The 14,393-nt window shown below is 40.6% G+C and overlaps 1 protein-coding gene across 17 annotated transcripts in view; it reads right to left on the bottom strand.

Annotated features, from left to right (window-relative positions):
* LYPD6B (LY6/PLAUR domain containing 6B) overlaps positions 1-14,393 on the bottom strand; it is a 180,065-nt gene that overhangs the window by 128,484 nt on the left and 37,188 nt on the right. Inside the window, exon 1 of one of the 17 annotated variants that reach the window (XM_054478018.1) lies at positions 12,818-12,892. The exons of the other annotated variants lie outside the window; for them this stretch is intronic. The gene's annotated coding sequence lies outside the window, so the exon portion shown is untranslated. Of the gene's footprint in view, positions 1-12,817; positions 12,893-14,393 lie in introns of those variants that run through there. 17 annotated transcript variants of the gene reach the window in all.

The following is a 14,393-nucleotide window of genomic DNA, read 5'->3' as shown; positions in this document are numbered from 1 at the left end:
GAAAAGAATTCTAAAATGGAGTGGAGTGATCCAGAAAAGCTGATTCCATTGTATTATTTAAGTGTGCATTGATTTCATTCTGCCATGTAAGTCACCATAACCCTCTGTTCAGTTGAAAATTATATCGGAACCATTCTTGGAAAATCAGTCCACTTGCCAAAAAGAGAATATAACTGTATGTAAGTCTATATTATGTTCATGGTTAAGCTGGATTTATGCCCTTCAAAAGATGAATTCACATATTTCTGAAATACAAAGTCTTTTTTAAGGATATCACCTGTTATCACTAATTCAACATCTTGTGATGACACAAAATCCTCACTGCACTAAAGTAATGGAAAGACACACAGAGAGAACTACAAAATTTACTGACCCTTCCAATACAGAAATCAATGCAGGGCCATAGATTTTGGGTTCCCAGAATAGGTTGTCTCCATCCCCATCACACACTCTTAGATGCATTTAATAGAGGAAGAACGTGAGGTAAGATCTGAGTGCAAAGGGCCAAGATTTCTACCACAGCTGTGAAAAATAAACATTTGGCTGCAATAACAATGTTCCAAACACTCACCCATCCGGCCTCTGCACAATTAAGCAATTTTGATTTTTTAAATAGATTTACTTTGTTAATGCTTTTTTATTGAACCATTGAAATATTTTGAAATAAATACTTTAAAAAGCCTTACAGCTACAGGATGAACAAGACTGCACAGCAACAATTAAAACCAACCAGTACACAGAAAACCAGGAATTGTTAATAGACAAAAGAAACTGTCAGAAATTTACTTCCTCTATTTATTTAAAATGAATGCTTTCCTTAAATTTTCTACCATATCCATTGAAGCATAATATTTTCAAACAATAAATACATAGAGTATGAACTGATCATCCCTGAAAATATGTTAACATCAGATTTGAGTATTTTAATTATTTTACAGATTCTTTTGTCCATATTAAGCATAAAAAGGAATAGAAGAAAACATTACCAGATTAAAGAGCTTAGCTATGAGTTAGAGTAGAGGGCTGGCAAATGCATGGAATGTATGTTACCAATCATCCCTCCAGAACCTGCAGACCCAGCTAATCCCAGCTCTTCCCACTGCATCCAGAGGCAGCCTCCCCATCCTTAACCCAGCATGCCAACTGGCCCCTTCTAATGTGAAATCAAATAGGTTAGTCAACCCCAACTTTGACTCACCATAGATTTCTATACAACAGAAGATGAACTAATTTCCTAGAATGTTCATCCATGTTTGAAACACTCTTTCATGTTCCACCACATGTCAAATGACTCTTTCAATATTGAAAAATAACATTCACAGAAGTCTGAACTTGCACACAAATTCATCTATAGTACACTAGGCACTATACTACACACTTTACACATATTCTATCTTTTCATCCTCATTACATTGGGTACTAATATTATCACCATTTTAAGGAAGAGGAAACTGAGTCTTTGAGAACTCTTCGAAAGGAAGTATGTGGTAGATCTGTCCAGTCTTCATTCCAAAAACTGTGCTTTTAGCCACCACTAAAAGGGGAGTACTGTCTCCCCTTTTCTTCTCAAAGGCTCAAGTTGTGTATTTTATGAAACCTTTAACAGGAGAATTTCACAAACTTTATTTGTCCTGTGTCTCTTGGCCCTAACAAAGTTAAATACTACTGCAAAAATCCCTTAAGTTGTCCATGCCACAACATTTTGTTTAGTCATTGCACAATGGTCCTACCACTAAATCTCTTATTATTGCATTTAAATTTCATTGAATGTTATTGTACGTGCTTAGAATTCCTTTGTGATAAACTTTTAGGAGGGCTGTCATGTGGTAGAGCTGTGCAGAAACTATTGTGTCCCTACACCATTAAAAGTGGAATGGGCGTCACCAGCAAGAGGCAGGAGAAAAGACAGTGTGGCTGGGATTTACTCCTGGAGAGCAGCACTTTCCAGGTAATCCTTGGTCCAAAGAAGAAAGAAGCAACTAAACTAAGAAGACAGCCACATGTTCACATAACTAAATTTTGAAACTAGAAAATCAAAACACTTGGAGAAAAGAACATGTATGATATGAACGTATCTGTTTGGATTTTCCTCCCCCTGCCAGCATAACTATATTCTGGATTGTTGTACCCTAGCCTACACTGAAAACACAGACCACAAGCAATTAAGAAAACATCCCCAAATCCTAAACATTTCAAAGAAAACCTCTGAAAGAGTTATAGGTTAGTCTGTTTTCTAGATGTTTTAGAAGGTTCTAGAATCCACTCACCATCACAGAGAAGAAGCTTAGGACATACTTGACACCCACAGAGAACATAACAATTCCAACAGTGGACAGTAGGGGACATAAAGTTGGGTGTGGGGAGCAACAGGAGGGGGTTACTGGAAGGAAGGGAGCAAGGAGATATGAATCCTGTGTTTATGAAGGCCGAATGCGGATGGGAGTTGAAAGGGACCAGAAACCAGAGCACTAAATTCTTTACCTGCAAAGAGAAATGTGAGATGAGCGTTACCCCCTAGTGGTGGCCCAGAATTATAAACCCTACCAATAAAGCAGTAATTTTCAAATTCCATTTGCCTAAAATCTCCTGAGGCACATGTTGAAAATGCAAATTCCTGGACTCTGTTTACATAGGCTCTGATTCAGTAGATGCACAGCATAGGGCCCAGGGATGAACATTTTTTAGAGCATTGCATTTGATTCTGATGTAGGTGGGCTAGGCTGAGAGGCTATAGAATTTCCTTGGGGCACCAGGACCCGATTCTGCTAGCTGCACCAAGAAACTGTGAGTACCTGTTAGTAGGTGGGCAAAATTCTGGCAAAGTGCCTCAGATATGGTAGAATTTGCACAACAAATACACAATCTGCCTGTTGGAGAAGTATAATTTTTTTTTGAGACAGTTACACTCTGTTGCCCAGGCTAGAGTGCAGTGACATAATTACAGCTCACTGCAGCCTTGAACTTCTAGGTTCAAGCAATCCTCTTCCCTCAGCCTCCCAAAGCACTGGGATTACAGCCATGAGCCACCAAACTCAACCATATTACAACTATTAAAGAATACTTAATGACTGCTTCCTTTACATACGTAAAAATCTAAAAAATTGCAGAAGAAAAGGAGAGCATGAGGTAAGTATTTTTTTCTCACTAAACTCAATTATTATAGATCACTCCTTAACTTTACGATTGCTCTTCTTATTTCTGATACTTTTTTTTTCAGGGGAAGGGAGAAGGGAAAGTGGGACACCAGAGCACTGTTTAGGAAACTTGCTTTTAACAGTGTAACGTTACAAGTGTATTCATGATTTTTAATATTCGAAACAAAGAATAGGATATGTTTCTTTAGCTCCTGTTATGAGCTGATTGTATGCCCCCAAAATTCACATGTTGAAGTCCTAATACCCAAGTGCCTCAGAATATAACTCTATTTGGAGATAGGGTTTTTTAAAAAAAATACCTTCTTACTTCATTGAGAGGAGATAGGGTCTTTAAGGGGTAATTACATTAAAACAAAGTCATTAGAGTAGGCTTTAATGCAATATGGCAAATATCCTTATTTAACAAAAAGAAAATTTGGACACAGATGGTTTCAGAGAGAAGTTGATATGAAGACACAGAGAAAAGACAGCCATGTAGAAGCCTGGGAGAGAGGCCTGGAAGAGATCCTTCCCTCACAGCCCTCAGAGGAAACCAACCCTGCCATCACCTTAATCTTGGACTCCCAGCCTCAGAATTGTGAGAAAATAAATTTTTATTGTTTAGGGCACTGGGTCTGTGATATTTTGCCATGGCAGCTCTAGCAAACTAATACACCTCCCCATAAAAAAAAAGGGAAGCTGTCTTTGTTCATCCAATACCTTCCCTAGGACAGCATATCACCCCTTACCCCTTGTCCTAGCTCTGATGGGAGGCCAGCCTTGCTCAAAGTTGACACCCTGGAGTAAGACTCAGCAAAAGGAAGGAGAGAGTAGCACCAGGTTTAAAATTATCTCTTTGTGATACTTTGAAGCTCATGGGACCATGGCTGCTCAACTTCCTGCAGCTCCTTCTCCCTTCTTCAGTCTGGAAGAGCGGGATGAGGACTGGGGAGGTGAAGGCTGCTATGAAACCAGACCCAATATCCACAAGTCCAAAGACCAGCCCACTCTTCTCCTTGCCTTTCTGATCAGAGGAAGAATGGATGGCTGCTTTCTTTTTTCTAGATGTAGCCTCCTTTGATTTCATTATTAGGAAATGTATGCAAATGCTGATGGGCTGTTTTACACTGGGACGAGTGCATATTGGGGAAGTGTTTACGTGTACAGCAGTGGGGGTGTACATTCTAGAAACCTTTGATTTTGGAAGAAGAAAATGGGCCGTATTCCATCCTGGTTAAAACACTTCATCAAAAGTGCATCCATGCATTGAAAAGGCTGAGCCTTCCGCCTGGCAATGCTCTGGATTTTGATGGAGTTGTTTTTAATGGACCTTTCTCCTGTTGCCTTTAGTAATTGAGGCATTGATAGCCTAACTTCCTCTTGCAGGTAATCCCAGTACTCACTGATCAGCCTTCTGAGCAAAGGGCTGCCTTCCCATCCTCTCCTACTAGTCTGTGATCATTCTTCTTCCATATTAGTGATAGAAAAGTTGGAGAAAGGATAACGCTTCAAATCACACAAAAACATCTTAAGAAAAGTTACCTTAACGTACAAGTTACTAGAAGAATTCTTCAGTCTCCTCTTCATTTTAGCAATATTTATTTTTCACCAAATTCTTTCTTAAATTCTACAATGTTATAACTGGCTCAAAGAACGTTGATTCTTAAAGAGAACTAACTCCCCACATCCACAGTCCATTGCTGGGACATTCCAGTCTTTAAGCTTGTTGCCAATAGTTAAGAAACTACTTTAAAGGACTCAACTCTTATGCAGGCAGAACTTGTCAATTACCTAACTCAACTTCCTCAAAGGCAAAAGCAACCCCAAAGAAAAGTCAAAACTGGAAAAAAATAAACAATTCTATTAAGCCACCCCTTCCCACTCCAGTTGTGGCAGGGGGCCAAAGTCTTCCCTTCATTTCTTTGGAGTTTTGGGTTTGGGTTCCTACTGCAAGGGCATTGCCACCAACTCAGGGTGAAAAGGACAGGTAGCAGATGGACCTGGCACGTAAAGAGATGAACAGCAGGCCACACAAAGGCACACTCTCTGGGGATACTGAAGGGCACGAACATGTGGGGTTAGGCCCATGGATTGCAGAGACAGATGGCCTGTTTGCAAGCCCAGCTCTGGCAAGTCTGAGATGTGTAACGGGGCAATGGACAACATCATGGTGGCTCAGCTTTCTCATCAGTACGGGGAGTATGACACATCAGCACCTGTGTCAGAGGGTGGCCAAGAGGATCAATGCACGAACAGCTCAGAGAGCATGAGATGCTGGCTGGCACATACTAACTGGTAAGCAATTTTTGTTGTTTTTGCTGTTGTTGCCTCCGGTATCCTTGAGATCTAGTCTGTACTTCTTCTGGAGTTGGTATCCTTGTCTGTCTGTGGCTACTCTTTCCCAGTCACTAACACTAAATCACAGTTAGGCTGACTTTGAGAACCAAGAATTCCACAACTAACTTTGAGACAAAATGAATCAACAGAAGAAACTCAACGGCAGACAAGGCTAAGAGTCTATGGGAAAGGTCGACTAAGAGGGGAGAAGACGCAGAAGGAACAGCTCACAAAACACCACAGGTCAACAGAATGTCCTTATTAATCCGAACATTCCTCGTATAATCTTAGATTTTAAAATATGAATGAACTCATGTTTTTTTAAAATATATTTCCTACCTCTGTCCATTGAAGAAACCTATAATGACTCCTGATAGCAACAAGCCCACCTGGCATCCACATCTGGGTTTCTTAATGCATTCTCCACAAAATATACCCAGGGATCCTTGAAGTAACAACTGATTTCAGGCCTGGGATGGAAACATGTAAGATGAGCCCAGGACATGTGATGGTGCCAGAAAACAAGGCACTATTTGTCATAGGGGCTCAATTTGAAGGACAAGTAGAGTGTCAAAAATAATAATGCCTGTAACTGATCATAAATATTAAATAAATAAAAATCATGACTCCATAGTGATACTCAGAAAAAGGATGAGTGAAGAAAACTCTTCTTTACAGAGGAATGACAGTAACTCAAGGTAGAAGCAATGAAAGAATTACAAAATCTTAATTTTGCAACTCTAGTGGAGTAGCTAATACAGGCTAATTGACTCAAAGGAAACTTAAAAACAGGGTTGGAAAGTTGTTGGGAAACAGCATATTTGCACTTTGCAAAATATCACCCCACAAACTATTACTAATTGCAATTAAAAGTGTATTTTGTTTGTTTGCTTTTTTGAGATGGAGTCTCGCTCTGTCGTCCAGGCGGGAGTGCAGCAGTGCAATCTTGGCTACTGCAACCTCCGCCTCCTGGTTCCAGTGATTCTTCTGCCTCAGCTGGGACTACAGGCGCGTGCCACTATGCCTGGTTTTTTTTGTTTTGTTTTGGTTTTTTGTTTTTTGTGTTTTTAGTAGAGACAGGCTTTCACTGTGTTAGCCAGGATGGTCTCAATCTGCTGACGTTGTGATCCGCCTCCTTGGCCTCCCAAACTGCTGAGATTACAGACATGAGCCACTGCGCCCGGCCTAAAGTATATTTTTACAGTGGAAAGATGTAGTAGTCATCAGCTCAACATCAGTAATATTGAGACGGCAGCACATCGTGCCATATGAACATCACAGCATCACCTATTAAGTAGCTTTGGCAAAAAATGTTTAACCTGAATCTACTCAAGCCTGTAAACCTAGCTTCCAGTTTACAGGAAATACAAAGGATAGAGGAACAAGTAAATGACATGTAAAGAAACCATCAAGAAACCCATAATGTGGGGCGTTCTTTAAGACAGCTAGGCTAGACTCTTCAAAAAGTTCAAAAAGAAGGTGTAGAGACTGTTACTGCTTAAAGAAGAATAACCAAATGCAATGCATGAATCTTGATTTTATCCCAGTGTTGGAAAAAAGCTATAAGATGTTTTCAAATAAGCAGGGAAATTTGAAAATATGCTAGATATTACTAGATAAGTGTAAAACAGAATCATTGTAAACTTTCTTAGGTACAATATTGCATTATGGTAATGTAAGGAGAACGTCCTCAGGAGATGCATCTCAAGTATTTAGGGGTGAAATGCTATGATGTCTGAAACTTAAGAGAGAGAGTGAGACAGAAGAGCAGACACAGCAAAATGCTGACTGTATGCTGCTGTAGCACACAGGCATGGTATGCACGAAGTGCTTTCGTTTTTTAGAAACTGCTCTGCAGGTATGCCCCCCTGTGCCATTTTATTCCCATTCAAGGGTACTTTATTCAGCCTTTCCAGACTTTAGCCCGGAGACATGGATTTTTGCGTTGGCTTCATTATCTGACAGCAGGAGCATCTGCTCTACATGCTGGCATCAGGTTTCCTGTCCAGAGGCACACCCAGGTGCAGCCAGGGAGTCAGTGAGAAAGCTGTTCCACACCCTGAATTCCTTATTTCCTACAGGCAATGGGGTAGAAAGGGAGGCCTGAATTATGGCTGTACCCAGCCAGGTTCCGCTGACAAGCTTTTCTAGCTGCCTTACTACATGGTGATTATTAACCACACAATGGAAGTCCACCCAGCCTGGGCCCTCCACTGCCACAAGAGGAGCCCCAAATGATTTCAAATAATAACAGTGCCAACCGCAGTTCTTCAGTACTCATTACATGCCAGACACCATTCTAAGTGCCTCACATTTACCGTAATTCATGGATTTCCAGATGGGGTTAATCTTTACCATAGTATCATTAAGTAATACTATCAAGTACTGAATGGAAAACACTGTCGGCAAAGGCAAAAAAAAATTGCAATATAATTTACATTCAGAATGCTAAATCATTTTTGCTAGAAAAAACAGGAATTCGTACTGGGGGTGGGAAGAACTTCGCTATTTCTCTCCTAAAAACCATTAATGCAAGCCCCCTTCAAATTCTTGCATGTCTAGGCATCTATAATCATCTGTCATGAGAAAGAATATATCACAGTCAAAATCACAGCTTGCTTCCTGACATAGGTTTTGTCTATCATGGCAGTGAAAGCAGGAGAGGTGAAGATCTATGACCTAATCCAGCTGTTCCTCTCCCAGGGCCTCCCTAATCGGCCATTTTGCCAGTGCTCATATCTCTCTTTTCACATTAATGTCAGAGAGTTCAAAAGACTTAACCAGATGTTTCCCTGCTCAGAGTTACTGCAGACAGATATTAAGGAGGAGAAAATAAGCTTCAAATATCCCATGGGGAGAGAATAAAGTGGGGTGGGGAAACCTGCAAACATCGAGGAAGTTAGGCATTTGAATCTGTGAGAGCAGCAACATGAACATGTGTAAAAAAGAAGTGTGGGAAACCATGCGGAAAGTGACTCCAGTACTTAACTACACAATACCTACATAGAAGACAGGATTTTGCATTACTCAAACGGGAAGTCTTCACTGGAATGCCATACAACCATTGGGATAAATGAACTCTCACTATAGGCAACAACATGGGTGAAGCCTCATATAATGTTGACCTAAAGAAGTCAGACACTAAAAAGTACATACTCCAGGGCTATATGATATTTATTTAATTTTTTAGCTAAAAAAATTAAATGTGTTTTAAAATGTGTACATAAAATCCAAATCAAGCAAAAAAACTTGATGCTGATAGACTTCAGAATAGTGAAGAGGCTGTAGGGATCAGGAAGGGCACGACAGAGAGGCTTGCTGGTCAGGTTCTGTTTCTTGATCCAGATGCCAGTTACCCAGGTACGTTCTGTGTGAGAATTCATTAAACTGTATGCCTCTATCTATACACAGAAAGCTGTTCCACACACTGAGTTCCTTGTTTCCTACAGGAAATGAGGCTGTAAGGGAGGCCTGAATTTTGGCTGTACCCAAGCAGGCTTAGCCGACGAGCTTTACATTAAACATCAGTAATACCTAGATTAAATTTCCAGATCTATACTTCAATAAAAAGTTTAATTCAAAATATGAAAACAATTTAATATCCCTACACCAAGAGACCTCTGACTTCTACTTCTGAAAGAACCTCAGAAATGGTGGTATTACCTAAAATCATCAACTTAAAGAAAGTGAAGAGCTCAAGGCAATTGGGAACCAACATCTAGTCTGTGTGTAAAGTGAAATTAGACACAGCCCCTGCCACAGCCTTACAAATAACTCTGCAAGCATTAGCAACAATTACTAGGGGAAGTAATTACAAAGGGCTTTGATCTTCTATTATGTCTTCTATCTGAGATCTCAAGAAGTCAGTAAACAAACAAGGCCTAGCAGTCCTCTGACAGAGCCACCTATCTGCATCTCTTTACAGCACCAGGCCCAGATCCAGTCACCTTTCCACAGTAGCAACTAAATTCAGGAAAGGACCTAGAGGTTACCAAGGTCCTATATAAGAGGTTACCAAGGTCCTATATAAGTCATGACTTAAACTGACTTCATATAAGTTAACTCCCATCTACTCTTTATAAACAGGATCCCAGTCAGACAACAAATCTGTGTCCTAGGTTGGCATTGCCTAATATATTGGATTATTTATTTATTTATTTATTTATTTTTGAGATAGAGTCTTGCTCTGTTACCCAGGCTGGAGTGCAGTGGCATGATCTTGGCTCACTGCAACCTCCACCTCCCAGGTTCAAGCCATTCTCCTGCCTCAGCCTCCCTAGTAGCTTGTACTACAGGTGCACGCCACCACACCTGGCTGATTGTTGTATTTTTAGTAGAGTCGGGGTTTCACCATGTTGTCCAGGCTGGTCTCAAACTCCTGACCTCAGGTGATCCACCCACCTTGGCCTCCCAAAGTGCTGGGATTACAGGCGTGAGCCACCACACCCAGCTGATATACCGGATTCTTAAAAGTGAGAACGAATAGAGAACTTGAGAGAAATAGAACAGCCTGCTACATCAGACCTCCCAATTCTATCTGACATTTTTGCCTACTGTTATAGATTAAATTGTGCTCCCCCCACAAAAGTACATATTATAGTTGTAACCCCAAGTACCTCATCAGAATTTGGAAACAGGTCCATTGCAGATGTAGTTAAATGAGGTCATACTGGAGTAGGATGGGCACTGATCCAACATGACCGGTGGCCTCATAGAAGGATAAATTCAGACACAGACACACACACAGGGGGAACACCACAAGTTATAAAGTTATGTGGCCACAAGCATAGGAAGTACCAGAAGCCAGGAGAGAGGGCTGGAACAGTTCCTTCCTTAGTGCCTTCAAGTGAGCCCAGCCTTGCCATCACCTTGATTTCAGTCTAGCATCCAGAACAGTGAGATGATAAATTTCTGTTATTAGGCCACCAGTTTGTTACTCTGTTATGGCAACTCTTAACAAAAATACACCTACATAGTCCCCTTTGGCGATGTTGGTAAACAAAGCGGTGCTATCCTTATCTCAGAAATCGGGAAAGAAGTGCAGATAAATAAAGCAGATTGCCTTAGATCACAAAGCCATCCAGTTTAGAATTCAGGAATGAGATAAATTTTGTTACAAAAGGTTGTGAGAATGAAAGAAATGACAAAATCTCCTTTTCCAGAGGCCTGCTAATCCCTCTGGGTGGGTTGGTTTAAGATGCTCCTGTCTAAAGGGAACTCTGGGGGCTAAAGCACATCCCAGAAGATGCCTTCTACCCCTAGAAATCTAAGCCAACACCAGCACACCTTCCCCCATAGACTTGTAATTCCCACTGCGAGAATGAATTACTCTTCAAATGCCTGAATCTGCTAAAAAGAATGTAGTTACTGAAAATGAGTCAAGAAAAAAAAAGAGAATATGAATAGAAATGGCATTTTAATAAGTAATGAGACTTCAAGGGTGGCTGGTAGTTCAGAATCACTTCTGAACTTTCATATAGAATTAATCTACACTGTCTTCCAAAAACAGCAGTCCAGCAAAAACCTTGCAGGACAGTGTCCATTTCAAATGCAGCCACAGAAAATAAAAAGGAACCTCTAAAAGTGATCAATGTTAGATTTTATGTTAGGGTTTTATGAATTGATCTCTGGTTATTATGGATCGGCTATGGCAGAAGTCCAAATTACATTAAATATAGTAACATCTAGATTCAATTTAGTATTAGCCAGAATAGTACAGCTAGAGTTACATTTTATGAAACAGAAATACTCTCATTTGAGAGACATTAACTAAGTACCTGCCATAAGCTGGATACCAGTCCAAAGTTAGACCCTTGGAGAACAAAACAGATACCAGCCCCGTCCTTACAGAGCTTAGAGTTGAGCTCACAAACTAGACTTCAGAGGTAACTCACACCATGGTAATATTTGCTGGTCTGTCTTTTTTTTTTTTTTTAAAAAGACAGTATCTCATTCTGTTGCCCCAGGCTGGAGGGCAGTGGCAAGATCATAGTTCACTGCATCCTCAAACCCCTGGGCTCAAGTGATCCTCTGCCTCAGCCTCCCAAGTAGCTGGGATTACAGACACAAGCTACCACACTCTGCTAATTTTTATAAATATTTTAGAGATGGGGGTCTTGCTATGTTGCCCAGGCTGGTCTCAAACTCCAGGGCTTGAGCAATCCTCCCACCTCAGCTTCTGAAGCTGCTGGGACTACAGGCATGAGCCACCATGCTGGCTATGGTTGGTCTTTAAAGGTAGAAATTAGGTGCCTCATTAGCACAGTAGCGAGAAGGTCAGTCTTATAAAAGTGAAAATTCAGTGACAACAATTTTAGAAATTTCTATTTGTTTTTTCAAATTTTAAAATGAGCCAGACCTCCATAGCTATCTTTGAAATGAGTTCCTCTTAGGTACACTGTATGGGAAGAGTGTTCCCCCTTGTGCTGTGTGGCAACCATGGAAAGAGACAAAGGTATAGCTTGAGAAAACCAAGGTCACTGATTTAACCCCCAAAGGACCAGGTAACTTCAGAGACTGTATTCATTATACTGGCTGGCAACCCCAGGTTTTAAGCCACTGGTTTACAGGAAGAGATTATGCTCTCCAGAATACTCAGATGTTATATGTACAGAACATTTCATGAATGGGAAGGGAAGCAAAAGCAAACACAAATAAAGACCCCATTACAGCAGGAAATGTTCAGGCCTCTTTGCAGAGATCCTGGCGCCTTCTCAAGGGAGGCAGGGGTGCAAGGTGATGGCGGCGTTCCTTCTGCTGCTACAGATGGGATACCCTCAGTCATTCAGGAACCCTCCCCTGGCCTGACAATGTGGCACTGTGACCCCTGGCCTGACAATGTGGCACTGTGACCTGACATCCTCAGCCTACCAGGTGAATTAACAGTGTTGACTGTCACATTCCTCAAGTGAATCCTAAGATTCTAAGCAATTCAGAAACAGACACGTTAACAAAGTCTGCCCTCCAGGAAACAGCAGCAGTTGCTTCAAGGAGGAAAACTCAGCTTCAGCCCAAAGCTACACCATTAGGACTTGATGCCATTCCAACAAGTGTTCTTTCTGAATGACATCAGATCACTTTCACCCAAATGACAAATTGGAAGAATAGATGCCAGTGTGATTAACTTCAGTTTTTACATTATTAAATTTGCAATTTGTAAATTAAAAAGATGCCCAGCACTTCAGAGGATCAGAGCTGGCTCACTGTGCTAATGGTGATGAGTTTTCACTGTGGCAAAAGTGAGCTTAAAATTGGGGCAATTATAACTGTATGTGTTTATGTGGATGTGCTCAGCTCACTAATTTTAAAGAACAAGATACTATACATCAAAAAGTAAGGATGGAAACCTTCAAAGCCACTCTCTTCAAATCACTTCAAAAGCAGGCTGAAAACAAACACTCTGAAGTCCTGCTCCAGCAGAGTCCTGGGGAAATTACAAAAAGAAATTAAACTATAGTTATAGTTATCACTTCTTATTACATGCCACATTGTCTTTAAGAAAAAAAAATCAAAATGTATAAAAATAAGATTTTCAAATACAAAAGGATCATATTTGCAGAGTTAATCAATCATGTCCAGGCAGTTATTTAAGGTACGCCAGAAAACAAGCACTCACTTCCCCAGGCTTCAGGAAAGCGAGTAAGTTTCACTGCTCTCCAGAGCTTTCTACAAAGACCTGACTGGGGGCTGCCTGTGCTCTGGGCATGTCCCCAGTCTGATCTTTTGCCTTATCTTTGCAAAGTTGCAAGCAACTTCCTGGAATTAAAAATTAGCTGCCAGGGCATTCCGTGGCATTTTACAGGCCACTGGTCACCAAGTCATCCATGGCCATGCATCCTAACAGACAGCAGTTCGGCTATGCCCAGAGGCATAGTTTGTCATCACTGCAAATTACAAATACCAGGAGTGCATGTGGGGCTGCGGGGCTACAAACCCTGCACCTACTGGGTTAGGAATGTTCTCACTTCTCCCTACTAAAAGTTTCCTCCCCCTCCCCACAGAACCAACTCTAACCCCAGCACATCTTAACCTTGGCACTACACAGCCAAGGAATTTACAAAAATGTCTGAACAGCTGAGGTTTAAAACATTCCTAACAACCTCCACTGAATGAAGGCAACCAAGTTTTCCATCTACTTTCATCTCTTGGTCTTTTTTGGTGATGATTTTTTCCCTCTACCTTTTAAGGTAATATATCCACATTATAGCCCATATATTAGATCCAGAACAGTTTTTTAAAATTTCGTCACATATACACAACCAGCATTAACATTCTCTTCTTGTCTTTTTTTCACAGAATTTTATTCTGCCTCATACCTAACTTAAAACATACCCTAAATATTATTTTACTGGTGAAATGGACATAGTACTACCATTTCCTTATCCATTCCCTTCTTGTTAGACAAATAACTCACTTTCAGTTTTTCTTTATTATGAATTACAGAACATCTTTATGACAAATCTTTTTCTGTGTGTCAACCATTCCCTTGGAAATAGATTTCTAGAGTTAGGCTGAAAACTAACACTTCCAAGAGCTGTTCTCTCAGAGTCCTGGGGAAATTATTTTAAACTATAGTTATCACTTCTTATTATATGCTGCATTCTCTTTAAGAAAAAAATCAAAATGTACAAAAATAAGGTTTCCAAATACAAAGGGATCATATTTGCAAAGTTAATCTATTCTGTCCAGGCTGCTATATAAGGCATGCCAGGAGAGAGAGCCCTCACCTCCCCAGGCTGCAGGAAAGCTAGTAAGTTACTCTAGTGCTACTCTGGTAGCTATTAAGTTACTCCAGTGTTAAATCCTGACATTTCACTTTCCCATATTCAAAACCCATTCTCCCGCTCCTCTGGATTGCTCCAGTGTTAAATCCTGACATTTCACTTTCCTATATTCAAAACCCATTCTCCTGCTCCTCTGGAT

This window comes from Pongo pygmaeus, chromosome 11, assembly GCF_028885625.2.
Source record: "Pongo pygmaeus isolate AG05252 chromosome 11, NHGRI_mPonPyg2-v2.0_pri, whole genome shotgun sequence".
NCBI classification, from domain to species: domain Eukaryota; kingdom Metazoa; phylum Chordata; class Mammalia; order Primates; family Hominidae; genus Pongo; species Pongo pygmaeus.
The sequence above is the reverse complement of the archived record's forward strand: the minus strand, read 5'-3'. Positions and strand labels throughout refer to the sequence as shown.